We start from the raw sequence: 19321 nt of genomic DNA, 5'->3' as shown, positions 1-19321 counted from the left end.
ACCTCCATCCTTGGTAAGATCTTGGAAAAAATCATCAAAGAGACCATTCTTGACAAACTGGCTGAAGGCAACTTCTTGAGGGATAGCCAGCATGGGTTTGTTGTGGGTAGGTCTTGCTTGACCAATCTCATCTCCTTCTATGACCAGGTGACATGTCACCCGGACAAGGGATTGACGTCACATATCTAGACTTTAAAAAAGCTTTTGATCTGGTATCCCATGATCGTGTTATAGAAAAACTGGTCAATTGTGGCCTCGGCTACATCACAGTCCACTGGCTGGGGAATTGGCTTTGAGGTCGGACCCAGAGAGTGGTAGCTGGTGGAAGTCAATCACTGTGGTGTGCTGTGACCAGTGGGGTCCCTCAAGGCTCCATCCTTGGGCCTATCCTTTTCAACATCTTCATTAATGATGTGGACATTAGTGTCAGAAGCGGACTGGCCAAGTTAACTTTGGGGTACAGCGTCCACACCCAAGGACAGGGTGGTGATCAAGGTCGACCTTGACAGGCTCAGAAAATGGGTGGACAAAAACCTGATGGCCTTCAACTCCGAAAAGTGCAAGGTACTCCACCTTAGGAAGAAAACCTACAGCATGCTTATAGGCTCGGCAGTGCTATAAGCCCTTGCTAGCACCATGGCCAAAAGGGACTTTGGGGTCATGATTGACCACAAGATGAATATGAGCCACAAATGCAATGACACAGTTGGCAAAGTGAGCAGAACTCTGGCTTGCATCCATAGATGCTTTTTTAGTAAATCCCAGGATGTCATTCTCCCGCTGTACTCGGCCTTGGCCGCAGCTGGAGTAGTGTATCCAATTCTGGGCTCCACAATTTAAGAAGCATGTGGAGAAGCTTGACAGAGTCCAGAGGAGAGCCATGCGCATGATCAGAGGGCAGGAAAACAGGCCTTATGATGAGAGGCTGAGAGCTATGGGACTTTTCAGCCTGGAAAAGCACAGGCTCAGGGAGGACCTGGTAGCTGCCTGTAAGTATATTAGGGGTGTACATCAGGATCTGGGGGAATGCCTGTTCACCAGAGCGCCCCATGGGATAAGATCAAATGGTCACAAACGTCTCCAAGACCGTTTCAGGCTGGACATAAGGAAAAACTTCTTTACAGTCTGAGCCCCAAGACCTGGAACAGACTGCTGCCAGAAGTGGTGCAAGCACCTACTCTGGATTCCTTTAAGAGTGAATTGGATGTTTATCTTGCTGGGATCCTGTGATCCCAGCTGACTTCCTTCCCTTGGGGTAGGGGGCTGGACTTGATCTTCTGAGGTCCTTTCCAGCCCAAATGTCTATGAAATCTATGAATAAAATAGATAGGCCATGAAGTCAGTTGACTCCCTTAGTGCTACCAGAATAAAAATGCCACTGCTTCTATGCTGGGCAGAAAATCAGCTTCCCTTCTTAAGACAGGCACCCCAATTTTGGAATGCTAATTTTCTGGGGAAAGGTGAGTTTGTAACTATAGTTACTATTTATCTATATTACTGCTGTGCCTAAGTGCTCTAGTCATCAAATATGACTCCATTGGTCTACATGTTGTACAAAATAAAAAGCTACTCCCTGCTATAAAGATTTTATAGTCTAAGTATAAAACAAAGATGGATACAGACAGAAAGGAATGTACAAGGAAGCAGTAAGACCATATCTGCATCATAGGCAGTGCTCTTGGGTTATCAGTAGGCTAACTCTTGCCTAATTGTTTAGGTACTATGACAATAGAACAAAGAATAGCAAGAAAACAGGGGGCAGGATGGATGTGAAACAGTAAGTGAAAACAAACAAACAAACAAATGAAATTATAAAGTTTGCAACTAGGAAGGACTCTCTGATGGATCTGATTAAGACTGCAATTTAGGGAGGTGCTTTTCTTTTTTTGTCCAGGAACAGACTTTTTGTAGCACTTTGGGTAAGATGCTTGATCTTCTTTTAGCAAATGGTAATATTTCCTACTCCAACTCAGTATTGTGAAGAAAAAAAAACCCATTAGTGACCAAGGTATTTGGATATTACAGCAATAAGTTATCAGATAAAAGTGTACGTGTGTGTGTTTGGGGGTCCTTAACTATTAGGATAGTGTAATTTAATTTACACAACTTTATTTTAGTTAATTTTATTTCCTTGGTAAACAACAGTTTTTCTCTATAATTTTAGGGAAAGAGATCATGTAGCTATTGTATACCCGGCCTTTATGAATAAGGCAAATTTTAAGCTTTAGATATATTCCCATCTGCATTTAGAATAATCCTTTCCTTATTGATGAAATTAGTCTTTTACTTATATTAAAATTACAAAGCAATTACTATTTTGGAGATAGAGTTTTTTCTTATTGCACATCACCAGTTATTAAACATTTTTCTTTTCAAAATGTTTTATTAATGGTAATGGAAAACAAAGTAAGAACATACCTTGACTTCTCAGATCCCACACTAAGTTTGTATCAAAGGCTATCACAACAGCAACAAGAAAAAGGTTTTCACTTGCAGAGTAATCAACTGGGTAAACAAACATAAAATATGCCTGACATTTTCATATATTTAGGTTTTAAAGTATAACTGTTTTTAATCATGCTGAGAAAAATCCTTCAGGCTAACCCAGTGCTGCCATTATATTCTAGGTTAGTTTCATCCATAACAAATGTTTTGCATTTAACTGGTAAACGTGTTCTGCAGTACCACTTACTTACCTTTTCAATATATTTGAAGAACATGCAGTAGAACTGAATGTTCCTGTTTGCTTCTTGCATGGGCAATTGCCAGAGCTTAGTTACAAGAACATCAAGTGCTTAAAAACAATAAAAGGTTGCTGCTTCCATTTAAATGAGGAGTAGAGGCGTTACACTCCACTGTAGGAACTTATTTACTAGTCCCATTTGGGGATTCTTCAGCATAATAATATTTCCAAGTCCTATCCATCCTGTAAGTTATTGGCCTTTTTCAAAGAACAGAACAAGTAATGATTTGTCTTTACCCAGTGGGCAGGTTGCCAGTTATCAAATCTTGACCCATGCTTAAAAAAAAGAAGTTGATTCCATCTTGAAAAATATCGTCAGGGATGACAATATTACCTATGTTATGAATAATGGATGTGAATGGTGCTAAAAGCTTTAAAAAAATAATGATTTTTTCAAGTACCTACTGTGTCTAGAAGTATATTATAGTATACATTGCATATCTGAGAATAAGAGGTTAACATTTTGAGGAATTCAGTAAAAGTATGAAAGGGATAAAAGGTAGAAAAAGTATTTCTACTTAGTTGCATTTTTCAGAGACAAAATGATCCAAGATGAAATCAACCACTAAAAAAATCATAGAGCATTCCTGGAATTTTATGTCTCATTGGAAACCATGTTAAAAAAGATACTAGATCATATATATCAAATGAACTTACTATAGACTGTTTTGTTGAACATTAGTATTAAGCCTGGTAATTCCTGTCAGACTTAATGTGTTAATAAGGATACAATTATGTATTTGTGGCTTATGCCAGTTTGAGTTAATTGGAGGACAAGCCTTAGTAACTGGTGACACTTCATGTGCTATAGCTGTCTGATTAAATCAAATGCTTATTTGAAACACCTTCTGCCATTTGAAACTACAGTGCTTTGAAACAGTAAGCAGATAAAATATATTTAGGCATATATGACAAATGTGAAATACATGGAAGTGATTGCTTATAAATTGTAGCAATCTTTTCTTTTCCGTCACTCCTATGTTATAACTATCCAGATTTCAGCAGGGTCAATGGGTGAAAGCTATGGGTCAACAGAATCAGCAGTAGTGGAACCTAGCTTCAAGTCACTTTTAGCATCTGTGAGAACTATTTGGATTTGGTCTTACTTCCTAGCCACATAGCCACCAGGGCAGAAAAGGAAGGAAGCACCAAAGGAACTATTTATAATAAAGAAATAACAAACATGATGGTATATGACCAGTAACCTTGTTGAAAGGTTATCATCATCAAGTAACCTGATATTTGCAAAGCTTTTTTCATTATGACCCGGGGGTAGAGACAGATGTAACAATTTGTGATGGTGGACCTTGCCTCTCTGTATCCTTCTATAATCTCCCAAAGAGCTGTAAGTACCCCGACTTTCCCGCCTGCCACGTCTTGGATGTTATTATAATATGTTCTGCTTTATGATGTCACTTGTCGGGAGGGTTGTTATATATATATTTGTTGTTTTATTTTGCTCTTTGGGTGTCTCTATTAGGAATCCCAGTATTATAAAGGAAAACTTCACTCAATTATTCTCACACACTTGCCGATATATATATTCACAATCAGATGCAGATTAACACTTGTCTTTATCTTTATTCTTTATAACATTATACAAATTTTCGTTATCTTTAAACAGAAGTGGTCCTTTTTTTTAACAGTTATATCAACTTTGTAATTCTATCTACATACTGTTCTTACTTAACCTTTATCAGTTTGGTTGGACTGAACTTGGTGTTAATAAACAAAGTCCCTTTAACTCTGGTTTGTCCTTTTATTTCCTTTCTTTTTTTTAGAGCAGGCTTTTCTCTTCAAGCCTTGTTATTTCTCTCTCTTTACTTTTGCTATCCTGAGGGTGTACCTTTCATCTGGTGTGTGCCTGAAGCCTTGAATCTTTGTGGTCAGCTCTCAGTTGTTTTCACTAGGCTTGTGGGTGTGAGTCAATTCACTCTTCTCTTTTTTTGTTTGTTTTTTACTTTTCAGCGTGGCTGCCAGTTGCGTCTCCGGTGCCTTCTTCAGGGATCCACCCCTTTTTCTCAGAGCTCCGCTCTCTCCAGCAGTGAGAAAAATCCTGAGGTAAGTGTCTTATCTCCTGGAGATCTTCTTTCTCCCTCACTTTCTCCTTCAGACACCCTTTCTTTCTTCTCCCTTTCTGAGACTCCCTTCTCCTCTTTCTTTTCTTTTCCCAGAGCTTCTATCCTAATATGGTAATAGCTCCAGAAGTGGTGTTCTCTGGCTCTTTTTGCCGCGTTGCTGTTTACTCTTTCACACAATTGTATTAATATCAAACAAAATGCAACTGTTACATCGGCATGATTCTGTACAGATACAAATGTAGAAAAAAACCCTTCAACTTTAACACTGATTCATTCAGGGTCAAAGTTAGGGTTCTTTAGCTCACTTGTATTCCTGCAGGATCATGCAGATGTAACTATTAGATCATAACAGCTGTTGTGCACTCCCAAGCAGCAGGTCCCTCAGCCCTTTTAAAGCAGCTAAAATGTCCATTTGTCCATGTCCCTGGACACCTTGCTTTGTGTGCAGTGGAGGCACAATATGAACTCAGGAGCTTTCTTTGGAATATAAAAGAAATACAGATCCAATGACATACCAAGATGAACTGTAAAAAGTAAATGACCTGACATAACCCCTCAGAAATTCAGTTCAGGCCTCTATGCCAACTTCAATCTTTCCATCATTCATATGCATGTATGTGTGCATGCACACACATGCAATCACACTTTTATCTGAAGGGCTTTAATTATTACTAAAAATAACCCCTATGACTAGATATCATAATTGGCAATCTCTTGTAGTCAAGGATGATTGACCTCCATGACTGCCTTATCTGTGTGTCCAAAGGTGGTAGGCAAGCAGTCTAGGATCAGCAGCTTCTATTGCAATTCAGGCACCTGTTTCTGTGTGGGGTGGGTAGCTCTAGATTTTGGTTCAGTCCCCAACATAATGTTTCTGCTGCTCCTGCTTTTCTGTTTCCTGTTGTCATTACGAGTTTCAGAGTACTGAGATATTTGTAGAAGACTCTTCCTCCATTTGGGGTGGTCCCAGGTGATAGTCTCCCACAAGCTGATGTTGATGTTGTATTTTTTCAAGTTGGTCTTGAGAATGTCTCTGAAGTGCTTTCTAAGCTGGGAGAATAAAACTTGCATTGGGAGTCTGGAGTTAGACATCTGAATGATGTGGCTGGCCCAGCAAAGTTGATGTCAGATGACCATTGCCTTGATGCTCCTGGTGTTTGCTTGCAAGAGGATGCTAATGTTGGCAAGTCTGTCTTGCCACTGGATTCAAAGGATCTTCCACAGGCAGCACTGATAGTACTTCACCAGCAACTTGAGGCACCTCCTGTGTTTTCCATATGACAACACTGTACAATAAAGTAGGGATCACAACTGCTTGATAAATCCTGAGCTTGGTATCAAATCTGATTTCCTCAGATGTCCAAAGGCTGCACTTGCACATTTGAGGTGATGTTGGATTTTTTTGTCAATGTCAGCCGTCTGTGAGAGATGGCTTCTGAGGTAGGGGAAATACCCAATGTTCTCCAGCGTCTCACCATAAATCTGAATGACCAAATCTGGGGACTGCTTATTAACAGTTTTTGATGGAAGACCTTAGTCTTCTAAATGTTAAATGTCAGTCCCATTTTCTTGTATAGCTCTGTAAAGAAGTTGACAATTGCCTGAAGATCTGTTTTTGAGTGATCATACACTACAGCACCATCAGCATACTGGAGCTCAATGGTTAAGGTTTGGGAAGTCTTGGCTGAGACTAAACAGCTTACCATCAGTAGTTTAGCTTCACTCCAACTGGAAGCTTGCTGGTGGTCAGATATAATACTGTGGTAAGGAGTATTGAGAAGAGTGTTGGAGCAATGACACAGTCTTGCTTAACCCTAGACCTAACTTCAAAAGGGATCTGTGATAGATTCATTACTGAGAACCACTGCTTGCATACTGTAATACTTCACAGTTAGGGCGGCTAGGAGCTGGAACCAACTTCCAAGGGAAGTGGTGCTGGCCCCTACCCTGGGGGTCTTTAAGAAGAGGCTGGATGCCTACCTGGCTGGACTCATTTGAGTCCCGTTCCTTGTTTTTGGGGTTTTTTGTTGTTCTCCCGCCCTGGCGGGGGGTCGGGGTAGAAGATCTACTAGGTCCCTTCCAACCCTTAATCTATGAATCTATGAATGTAATGGAGCAGGGGAAGAATGGTGGCAAATTTTGGTGGGTATCCTTACCTCAGAAGGATCCTCCACAGCACTTTTTGGTTGGTAGAGTTGAAGGCTTTCATGCTGGTGAGCAGTGAAGATAATGTCAGTTGTTCCTGTTTGTGCCTTAAACCCACACTGAGATTCTGTGAGGAGGTCTTCATCAAGTGGAAGGAGATGGTTCAGGAGAATTCTTGCAATGCTTTTTTCCTGGGGTGGACAGTAAGGTGAACCCTCTGTAGTTTCTACAGTCATACCTATCTTTTTTTCTTGAAGATTATCGTTGTCCTTCTTAATCTGTTGATGCATTTCCTCACCTCATCAAGGGTTGGGGGGATTCCAAGATCATCTCTGACAGGGTGTTGTGGGGTAGCATTGAGAATACTGATCTACAATGGCCTGTCAATTGAGAAGGTCTTTGAAATACTCCTTCCAACAGGTGTTGTTGGCTTTCCTTTCCTTGATCACGTCTCCTCCATCCTTAGGTCTCAAGGGGTTGGTCACCGAGTGCTCAGACCATAGACGGCTTTGGTGGCACTAAGGAAACTGCACATATTGTGGGTGTCAGCGAGATGTTGAACCTCCTTCACTTTGTCTTCCCATTATCTGTTATTCATATCACTGGTTTTCCTTTGGACCTCTTCCTTGGCTTGTTGGTAATTCAGTTTCTTTTGTTTTGAGTTGGTGTCATGCTGATAAGCACAAAAGGCCTTGTGCTTACAGTCAATCAACTCTTGGATCTCCTGGTCATTCTCATCAAACCTGTCTTGGTTTTTCCTAGTAGAGAACCCAAGTGTCTCTTCATGGGCACTGATGATGGTGGATTTGAAGAAACCCCTAGCACTGCCAACATTTTCCCATTGCTGTTGACTGGAATTCTCCAGTTTTTTGTTGAGGTGCTGGTGGAAGGAATCTCACTAGATTGGGTCCTTGAGTGCTTCAAAGTTGACCATGATTACTGAAATATAATTTTAGAATTTTCTATCTTATTTACTTTGTACATAGGACAGTGTTTCCATCAGTCTCACAGTTTCCTCTGTAAAGATTAGTTATCCTGTTCCCTCAGATTGTCTGGGTGTTTTCGTAAGTGACAATGGGAGAAGTCTTACATTTAAAAAATCTCAAAAAATCTGAATGTAAAACTATAATAGAAGGGCCAGAAATTGAAGGAGCAGGTGCAGTATCTGAAGAATTTGTTTCATTCAGTTAATTGTGCCTTCAATCTTAATGTAGATTCGTGGTTAGTTTCTGTTTTGCTGAGAGAATGAACATACATTGTACTCAAGTGTTGCTTTTCAATATATACACCTTTAGAGAGTGAGAAATTTAGCCTACCGCAGAAGTGCAAGAGCTTAATAATAAAGAAAAGAAGAAAACACATGAAAACATCTGGCAATGGAATTTCATAGTAAGATTCTGAATTATGCCTATTTGTTTGTAACATCCAGTCAGTTTTAAGTCAGGGCATATGGTTTCAAGCTCAGAAGCAAACAACTGTGTTACTAAACAATGGCTATTAATGCATAGCTATTGTTTTTGTTTTAAGCTCTGATTTCATTGCACTAGAGAATAAGTAGATTATGTGAAGACTGGAGATTACCTTTGTTATTTCTTTCTTATAATGCCTTAAGAAAAATATCTGTTTTCATGGTATTTTTTACTAATTAAAGTTTGAACTCACTCTGTAAGGATACTGGAAGTCCATATAAGCACTATTCTTCTCTCTCCTGTACTTCATTCCCCGCCATCCCTCCCAAATAAAATCCCGGCCAAATCCAGTAAAGCAGTGACCATGATAGCCGTCCTTCCATCTCTTCCAATCTGTTGTTCCATGACAAGCTCCGGTTCCCTTTTTGAACTTGGGGAATTCTTGAACAACCATCCAGACTGATTTCTAGCAGCAACTGTCAACCTTTTCATTCCCCTCTCCCCTCCTCCCCTTCTCGCTCCAGTTGCTGGAACTGTTATCCTTCCTTTCATTTTGTCACTGTACATTCAGGGCCACAGCTGTTTGATCAGGTCATGGTTCCATTCTCTCACACAAGGCTGTCTCAGTTTTAAACAAAAAGTGGCAACTAGCACAATAAATTGCTAGTAGAGGGGTAATATTTTCTTCTAGTCACTTCTCTATGAGGACTGAAGTCTATTCTACTAATCTAAGTGTATAATTGCAATCAAATGTGCACAGTCAGTATGAACTGTGCAACTCTGGAAACAAAACACAAACAAAAATTAACATGTCTTGTATTCTCTGATTATAATCTGGTAGAGTCATTAGTTCTACCCTCCCACCCATCCCAACATGTGCAGAAGAAATGCTGTATGTGAGTTATATTGCATAATCCTGGTCATCCAATTACTGCTGCAGTAACGTAGTGAATTATAAAAGCAGATCCCATTGATTTAGTGTGAGGGAACAGGAATCTTTGGAAGGCCAGAGCTTTATGATCTCATTTGAAGGAGCCACCTGTCAGTAGGCTGTAGCAGTCATAAACTGATGCTAGAGATGCTGGGTAGTAAAATACATGCTTTATTTTTATCCACTGGAGAGCAAAATTATCTGTGTAAAATAAGTGTTCAATCTGTGCATATTGCTATAATAATACTAACTTGTGAATATTTAATTTGTGTGTAAGATGTGTATATATATTCATATGTACTAGTGTTGATATAGCTGTGATGATCCAGGGAATATATGGGAAGCAATATTTGTTTGGTAATTTATAACATTTAAGAGAGTGTTTTATATAAAAGAGATCATTAAAGGTCTAAAATGAAGCATTTAGAAGTTAAGTCCTGAATAAATTAAGGGTGTTGATGTGAAACATTTCAAAAGAAGACAGTGCAATTTTCTTTCCCCAAACTGGTAAAGCTTTCTCAGTCTGATCCATATTTTAGGGTTCCCCCCACACACACTTTAATTCTACTATTACCTAACTTGGGAGCTGGCTTTGGAACACTGATGTTTTTAACTATATGTTTTACATATGTGCGTGTGTGTGTGTGTGTGTATACACACACACACACACACATATATAAAAAAATAAATCCTGCATATTACTGTAAACGGTATCTGACCGGTGGCAACAAGACAGGGTTACTCATGGTGGGCTAGCTCCTATAAAATACCACAATGTTGCAACCTCCAGAGTAAGGCAAGTACCGGGTGCTTCAAAACCCTAGCTCCCATTGCCTTGTGGGTATATCTTGGTTGGAAAAAGGCTCAGGGACATCACCCTGATAGAAATGTACCCTCACTGAGGTGTTAGGCAGTCAGCAGCAGCTCTAACCTGTTGCTCTCTGGCAGAAGCTACATCCATTGAGGAGCTGAATTTCTGGACTCTGTGTGGCCTTTGGATTCTGTCTTGATAGTCTAAATGGGGGATGGTAGTCTAGGGCAGCCTTAATCATCTATACTGGGCGTGTCTACACGTGAACATTTATGGGGTTGAGGGGCTCCTGGCAGAGCCCCCACATGGCGTAGGGCAGTGGAGGGCAGTGAGGATCACCCCCCCTGCCCCCCCACCAGGCAGGTGCCAGTAAGTGTGGTCTTTTCTTTCCCCAAAGAGCCGGGAGCTGGGGCAGGTGGGGCATCCATTGAGAGCAGGCAGGGAATGGGGCCTATGTGATTCAGAGATTCGGCTGATTCAGCAGCAGCTGATTCGATTCGGGACAGTGATTCGAATCACTGAATGGAATCACTGGCCCCCGAATCGGCTGAATCTGAATCCAAAGCAAATACTGGCCACTTCGCACAGGCCTAATAAGCACCTATAGCTGCTATAGTACCTGGTTCCCTGTTAGTGCAAAATGCAAGTTGGGCCACAACTATTTACTGTCCTGAAATGCCAAAGGAAACTCCCTAAGGGCATGTCTACCTGATCATCATGTGATGCCTGGAGGTACTATTAGGAAGTATGTCATATCCATTTCCTCAGATCAGTACACCTGAAATCCCAGAAATGATGCAGTTTATCTATCTGAAACATGCCTAGAAGCACAGGGAGCTTGAATACAGCACTCATATGCTCATATGACATAATTTCAGAAGACTGTTAAGCTTGCTATACAACCCCATTTTCAGGATTTTTCTTGTACTGTGCAGGAACCAGTGGATGGGGCAGGCTTCTCAACAACAGCAGGGGGGGTGGTACAAGGATGGCGTTAAGTTACCCTTCATCTCCTTAGGAGTGGGTTTGCAGATTGAGATTCATCACTACACAAAGGAAAGCTATGCCCCCAGGATCTAGAAATGATTTGGTTACAGCTGATAAATCATTCCAAGATCACAATTTAATATGCCAATGAACTTCAAAAGTTAGAATGTAATCAGTTAAATTTAAGTTGAGGGAACATAACCTTGATACAATGAGCCCATGAAAAGAAGGTCTCTTTCTATGTTCTACTTGCTTGCTACAAAGTGACAGAAGAAAGGAAGAGAAAAAATTACCATTTTTGAACATTTCCATTTTAATATTTAAGATTAGGAACATTTTTGTGTGATTTACTTTAAATCCAGCAAAAAACAAAACAAAACAAAAAAACCCTCTTCTACAGACACAGACTGTGCGCCAATTTTGAGATAGATATTCCATTTTATGTTGATTTTGGCTATGAAAACCAAATTGGCCTAATAAAAGAAACTGAATTTCAGCTGAAGTCTGGAGAGGCTAACATCTCTCCAAAGAGTTATTAAGCATTTTCAGACCTTTGGATGAAAAATACTAAAGACTGTTTTATCATTAATAATCATGGAGTAAGAGGATAGCACCATAGCTGCCTCCTAAGTAACAGCTGAACCACTCCCACTCCCAGACACAACTTCTTCCTTAATGTCCTTCTCCTCGTATTAAGTGTCTAGAATGTTATTTATATAAATGAGTCATTTGCTCATTTTTTTCTTTCATTTCAGACTAGAACAGTCTTATATGTAAAATGTATGGTTTCATGTGAATCCTGTGCCATATTTTCCCATGTGATTTTTCAAGCAAAACTAGCTTTCAGAAAATCCAGCTGTCGGTAAAAAAGGTATTGATTCGCTAGTGGAAAGGGTTTAATGAACACCAACAAGAGTAGAATAATGCACTGCAGTGGTAGATCGTACAAAGCAATCCTTTCAAAACCACTGCATGGATAAAAAATGAAACAGCTCAGAAGCATGAAAAGTAGCAAACCCCTGGGGTGAAGTCCTGACTGGTTGCAACTGAAAAGCTTGTTTTTCTTGTGCACATATATTTGCCAACTTTAATTGGCACTTACTACTAGTATTTTTTGGTAAATATGCTGCAAGCCTCCACACATGCCTCATCCAGTATCAGTTCAACAGTGTATGTTAATCATTTGGTTTTAAATGCTAGTAACAGGGCCAGGAGGTTTCCTTCATGCATCCTCTTACCACTGCCAAGGCAATCAAATTAATTCTGTTAACACCCTGCCAAGTCAACTAGTCCACTAAAATGTCCTGTCTTGAAAATGAAATTGAGACATTCATATCAAATCATACCATTTCCCCACTTAGTGTGATCACTGGAAACCTGCCAAAGGGAACGATTGCTATCATATTATGATGCTATATGATGGCTCTAATGAGCTGACATTTCCTGTTACTAAATTGCCATGTCTGAAAGCCAAATCAAATAGTGTTCAACCTCTATGGTTTCTGACTGTTCCCTTTACCTTCTGTCTCCCCTCCCTCCAATGCCTCTCCATCTGATCTTGCCTAGACATAGGGATCTGATGTCAAAAATTATGCTCCAGCCAGTTGGAAGATATCACACACCCTTTAAAATGAAGTTCTCTGATATCTGCTTCATAGGGGAACTGAACCCTAGTTTATATAAACAGACCATTGGTAATTTTATTAGAGCAGATTGTCTACCCTGCTGGGTAGGGTTGTCTCTGTGTTTTATCCTTTGTGCTTTACTGGGTGTGTCTACACATGCCCCTATGGCACCGTTGTTACTGCACCATCATTTAATACTTCCAAACCGAAGTACTGTGCTGTGCCAGTGGCACATGGTTATTTTTAGATGCTAAATGTCTGCAGCAAAGCACTCTAATGAGGGAATGCATTGCTATGACGTTGTAGTGGCAGCGTCATGGGTTTTGCCCACCATTGCTACAGTGACATACAATCACATGTAGACATAACCACTGAATAGATTTCACTGTTCTCTGGTTACCTAATTTAAAGCCTCTAGCGTAGTATACTGAAGTGGTGGCTTTTGGGAGATTTCCAAATCCTTTTTCAGGTCCCAAGAGAACTGTGGGAGATGTATTTCAATTTTCATATTCAATGCTGTGAGAAATGCCTACCACCATAATTTCATTTGATGAAAGCTGTATTCAATCTGATCCCATCTCTAGAGCAGTTAGCTCTGTGCAGTACATAATGACAGTTTTCACCTTGGAGTGAGGTGGGGCTTGGAGCTTCCTGCTGCTGGAGCAAGGAGACATAATCCCCACCCAGGCTCTGGTGATGGAGGCTGCCCGAGCTGAAGTCAAATCCCTGGGACAGGGAGCAATCTCCTGCCCCCTGGTGGTCAGCTGACCAGGATAAAATTTGCTCCTGGTCAGGTGTCTACATGAGTGCTACTGTGCAGTTAGTAATCACAAGTAAATTTGCTACTTGCATTTTCAGGTAGCAAATTTACTTGCTATTAGCGAGGTCTACTGCATAGTAAGCATGTGCCGGTGTAGATGTACATGCTTACAGTGCAGTAAACTATGCTGATCCACAGTAAAACGTCTCATGTAGATGCACCCACTGAGGCCCAACCTCCACCAAGTAGAGTGGCATTATTACCTTCTAGGTGAGTTTATATGAGACATTTACTTCAGAGCTTTCTAATTATCTTGACAGTAAAACCTCAGTATCTACACATGTGACCCTCTTGGGTTACAATAAACCAACTCCAGCTAAACACAAGTACTACCCTGATGTGGTGTTGTTTTGTACACCACAGTGCATGTGTAGATGGTGACAGGACTGGCTGGGGCACGAGGGTGCTTCAATATGGGGCTAATTGGTAGGCATCCCCCATGCAGAAGCACCCCCATGCCTCAGCCAGCCCCTCTGCAGCACATGGAGCTCAATCCGAGTAGCCCTGGCTGGCAGGATGACCCCCCGGGTCCCCTGCCAACCTGGACTGCTTTGGTCAGGCTTTATGTGCTGCACATGAATAAACTCTGCAGCAATAAGCTCCAGAGTTTATCTGTGCTCATTAATTGTACATGTAGATATGCTCCCTGAATCTTACAGCTACTACTTTTGAAGCAACCCAAAATAACATTTGCTTTTTTTGCAACTGCATCACATTGGTGACTCAAGTTGAGTTTGAGATCAATCAAAACCCATAGATCCTTCTCAGCAGTACCAGTTTTCAGCTAGTCATCTTCCATACTGTGTTTTTGCATTTGGTTATCTGTGGCCACCTCTACATGACATGCTGACTGAGCAGTTGTTACTGCAGTCATTTAGTACTTGCATACACAAGTTCTAAATGACTGTGCAGTAACTAGAGTTACCATGTAGTAACTGCAGTAGTAATGAGCTACCGTGCAGTCAGCATTTGGTGTAGACATGACCTGTCCATATTGGAATTCATTCTATTGCGTCTAGACCAACTTTTCAAACTATCGAGATTTTGAAAGCTACTTCTATCCTCCAAAGCATTTGCAACCATTCCTAGTTTTGTGCCATCTGCAAACTTGATCATAAGGAAAGAAAAATATCCAAAATATATAAAACATGTTTTCTGAGTGTTGGAAAGGCTGGGTAAGCAGTTCAGATAACATACGGATTGTCTCATATCTTAACAGGGAACTATAAATTAATGCAAGATGAATTTTTCCAATTTACCCAGTTAAAATTAATACCAGTAAGCTTATACATGAGTTTTCAAGCACTTTGATGTTGACTGGTTTGGAAATATAACAAGAACACAGTCTTTTTATGGTATTTAAGTAGGTGGTCAGCATTTATTCTTCCAAACCAATGCAAGAAAAGGTTTTAACTTGCTAAATTATTTTATTCATTCTTAGTTCAAGCTGTGGATTGAAGGCGGGTTAGCGTTTTCAGATCTGGTTGTTAACATTTGGACCTTAATTCTTAGGCATCAATTTATGGTGCTAGAGATTCTGGGTGCTCAGGATTTGGGAAAATCAGGTCACTTATTAAGAGGCTTTAGATAGTGATTTAAGATCTTAATTTCAGACACCAATTTCTTACAAAATATTTATTGAAATAAAACAGATATGTGAAACCTACTGACACCCCCCTCCCGTAGTCGGAAATGTGGACTATGTGGACTATAGATATTCTGAATTGTCAGGGGTGTCTTATTTTAGTATAATGACTGTCCTAGGCAAATATAAAAGTCTAGGTACTGAAATTGTACTGGTAACTTGACCGATCTTTCATGATTTCCTTAGATCTACCTGGCAAAGCGTATTTTATTGTATTTTGTCAGGAACTCAATGGAATTGTTAAAGGGAAGACTTGAGGGTGATTTGCAATGGGACTTAAAAGGCTGTTAGTGAAATACCTGTCTCTTTTTCTACCTACCTGATAAGGCAGCTTCATGCCCTTATTGGCTTCTACATTGCTGGCAGTGACCAACTGTGGCACCAGCTATTTTTGTAACCCCTCCTCCTTTCTCCCGCCACTGGTGCTGACCTGGTCACTCCCCATCCCTCTCACACTACTGTAAAAATGATCTAAATGATGTGGCTTACAGATCAAAATCTGGTCACTCCAATTTTTACAGGGACCATTTTCAAACTCTCTTATTTATAGTAAATAAATATTTAGCGTATGCTAGCTTCTGTTAACCTAAGGACTCACACTACCAGCAAAGCTATCTATTAACCAATTTATTTTTAATTTCTGTTAATGTGGCACATGTGTATGCAACACAGGGTAAATTCAAAGTGGTTTTAGCTAATTCAAACAAGTAAACATTTTCAGACTCTAAGAGGGCACATCTTGGGGTAAAATCCCTGCAATCCATCATAAACTTAAGCTTCTATTGATTTTATATTAAAAAGTTATAAAATGTTTCAAAGTTAACTGTGGTTACAAAGAACACTTACAATCTTAGACTAGGAAGACTATGACCAAAATGACACCACAATGCACAACATTATTCTATAGTTGAATTATGAGTTGGGTCCAAGGTAATAAAACATTTGGATTAATAATCTGTAAGAAGGAATAACAGGTATCAAAAGTAACTCAGAATACTTCTTATCTGTTTGCCTCAATTACACTAATTATTCTGGTTCTTTATGGGTGCGTCTACATGTGCAAATAATCTGGAGAAGTAAACTCTCCCAGGCATGCATCTGTTCCTGCATCCCTGCATGTGTATATTTGCTGTTTATGGCAGCAAATCTGCTCCTGCCCCTGCCAGCCCTGCACTGGCCCCCTGCAATAGCCAGGGGGAGCTCTAGGCTTGTCTTGGGTGCTAGCCCAGGGGCTGGTAGTGAGCACAGGGTCAGGAGACAGCCCTGGGGACCTACCTGCTACAGGGGCAGGCTCCACCACCAGAGCCTGGGTGGGGACAATGTTTCACTGCCCCAGTAGCACAGAGCTCCCAACTCTGTACTGCATGATTGGGGAGGTAGTGCTGGGAGGGAAGAATCTCAGACCATGGAGCTGGTGTTGGGAGAGAAGGATCTTCCAGTGCCGGCCCCATGATTGCAGAGCCAGTGCTGGAAAATAAGGATCTCCCAGCCCCACCTCCATGACTTCAGAGCTCAGGCTGGGAGATAAGGATCTCTCTGCTGCTAGGGCAGGGGGGCATAGTTCCTACTCTGGCGCCAGTGGCGGAGCCCATCCCAGCAGCAGGCAGTTCCTGGGGGCAAGGAGCTATCTCTTGGCCCCTGCTGCCTGGCTGACTGAGAGCAAATATGCTCCTGGTCAGGTGTCTACATGTGCATTACTGTGAATTGCATAATCTTGAGTAAATTTGCTACTTGCATTTGTAGATAGCAAATTTACTCGCAATTAGAGCCAATTACTACGTGGTAAACATCTGCATGTGTACATGGTGATGCTTACTGCACAGTAATTAGCTGTAATTTTGAGTAAATTTCTCATGCAGATGTGCCCTACAATCATTTGTTTAATACCATTAAAGTAAATGGTACTTGTATGACTCAGCAGTTGTGCCTCTTACAGACTGTTACAGTATGGTGCTTTTAAATCAGGTTCTGACATAGCCAGTCATAGAGCAGTGCGAGCAGGGGAATCATTCAAATATATTAATTTAACACTAGTGATTAGAAATCTTCCAAACTGATTTCTACAAGCCCAACAGAAGACTTTGAATACTGTCTTGGTATTAACTGCAGCCTCTGCCATTTTTCTGTGAGTCTGCAGAAATGGTGGAGTTCCCTTTTGTGGGGTTAAGAAGGATTTCATATATTATCTTCTTCACATCCTGCTTCACACTGTCCCAGTATGTCTGGGTTCCATTTGGAACCCAGCACTTAGTCATTATATTAGTCATAGATGAAAACATTCTGTTCCTGTTAGCCATCCAAATACTAAATCCTTACCCTTGAGGATATGCAATAAATATGACACTATTGTGCACTGAGAAAGCTTGGTTTGGCTGGATGATACAGGAAATACATTGCGTGATTAATAAATGTTCTTTAATGGTATTCTTCTGAAGCAGCAGAATCCATATAACTTCCTTTTTTAATCATGACCTGCAGGGGTGCTAAAATATAGAAAAGCTGAAGTGCACTGAACTCTAATCCTGGCTATAATTGACAGATAGGATGCTGTGCATATTTTATTCCTCAGACAGTTGGGATGACACACATTTATATTAGGGAAGAGTGGTTAAAGAAAATCCCTGTGCCAAATGCTATCATACAACATCTTTTATTTTAATCTCTATGTTTTACAGCAAAATGCTGCAGTAGACATAGTTCAAGTGCAGTCTCCATTGCTTTGATTTAACACAAACACTGAGTATCTCTCGCTTACAGGATTTTCTACCACATCTGACAGATTTCTTTATTCTTTCTTTGAAAATGGAGGAACAGCACTGTGGTAACACATATGAATAGAAATCACATCAAATGCCATCTATATAAACCTGACAAGCTCAGACCATGAGAAAAATCCAAAATGTTAACAATGCCTTCATCAAAAAAGTTCAACACTTGCCTGCTATAATTATTATAATGTTATAAAATCTCCCTTAGCCTATCAGAAGTTGACATTATGATGGTTCAGAGGATAACATAGATGGATGTTTGTTAAACTACAAGTAAAACAATCCCATTCCAATTCATAAATAGTACCAGTATAGGCTTTCTGGATTTGTCTATCAGCATGTCATGTGTCAGGGAAAAGTTATGCTGAATAGAAGGATTGATTTATTCTGTTATACAGAGGAACAAAAATAATAGAAATAATAACAATCAGTTCCCATGTAGCACTTTTCAGTACATTTCAAAGCAGCACTTTGCAAAGGAGATCAGTATCAGTAGCTATTTTAAACACAGAGAAACTGAGGGACAGGAAAGCCAGGATATTCCAGCAGACCGAAGAACTGAACCCAAGCCCAATGGCTATCCATTTGGCTAGACAAGAGAGTTAAGCATTGATATGTCTTCAGTACTGAATGCACTTAATCTTCAGCACTGAATGTTTTTAAACACATTTTTCTCTTTTCATTATTATCTCTGGATTTCCTTGTTCTGTTTATATTATGGTTTTAACACCAGGGGAAGGAAACAGGCAAAGTGATAGGTATCATTATTCTCTCTCTTCATCTCTCTGAATCTCATGCCAACGTTAGAATGAATAATCATGACCACTAACAGAAGAAATCATTTCAGTATGCAAGATACTGACTGCACTGGAGCAGTGCAGGTAAAAAATCTAACAGGGCTTAAGTTGGATCTGGATAACGTGTGGCATGGTCTTCTGTGATAGCGTAAGACTAGACGACTATGAAGTTCTTATCTTTCTCATGTAACACACTTGAAGCTTAATTTAATTACCTGTACAGTTTCAGAATTCAGTATTGAAAGCTCTTCAATAATTAAAATACAGAAGCTGAAATTTCAAGAAAGCCTAGGGAAGTTAAGTACCCAATGTATTTTTGTTATCAGCTGGAATTGGGCTCGACGCTCTTTATTATCATGATCCTATTCAATTTGCATCTTAAAAAATTAGCATAGTCTATCTTGCAAAGGTAAAAACAACTGACATAATTTGAAAAAAAAAATTTTTTTTCACAGGACTATATAGCAAAAGTAATCATTTCTTTTTTGGAATAGCACTATTAAAATTCTTATGATTTTGCAAAACATGCCTACACTTAAACATCATAAAATGGAGGTGT

This window comes from Gavialis gangeticus, unplaced genomic scaffold, assembly GCF_001723915.1.
Source record: "Gavialis gangeticus isolate Ggan-Ray unplaced genomic scaffold, GavGan_comp1, whole genome shotgun sequence".
Taxonomy (NCBI): Eukaryota; Metazoa; Chordata; order Crocodylia; family Gavialidae; genus Gavialis; species Gavialis gangeticus.
Note: the sequence above shows the minus strand (reverse complement) of the source record.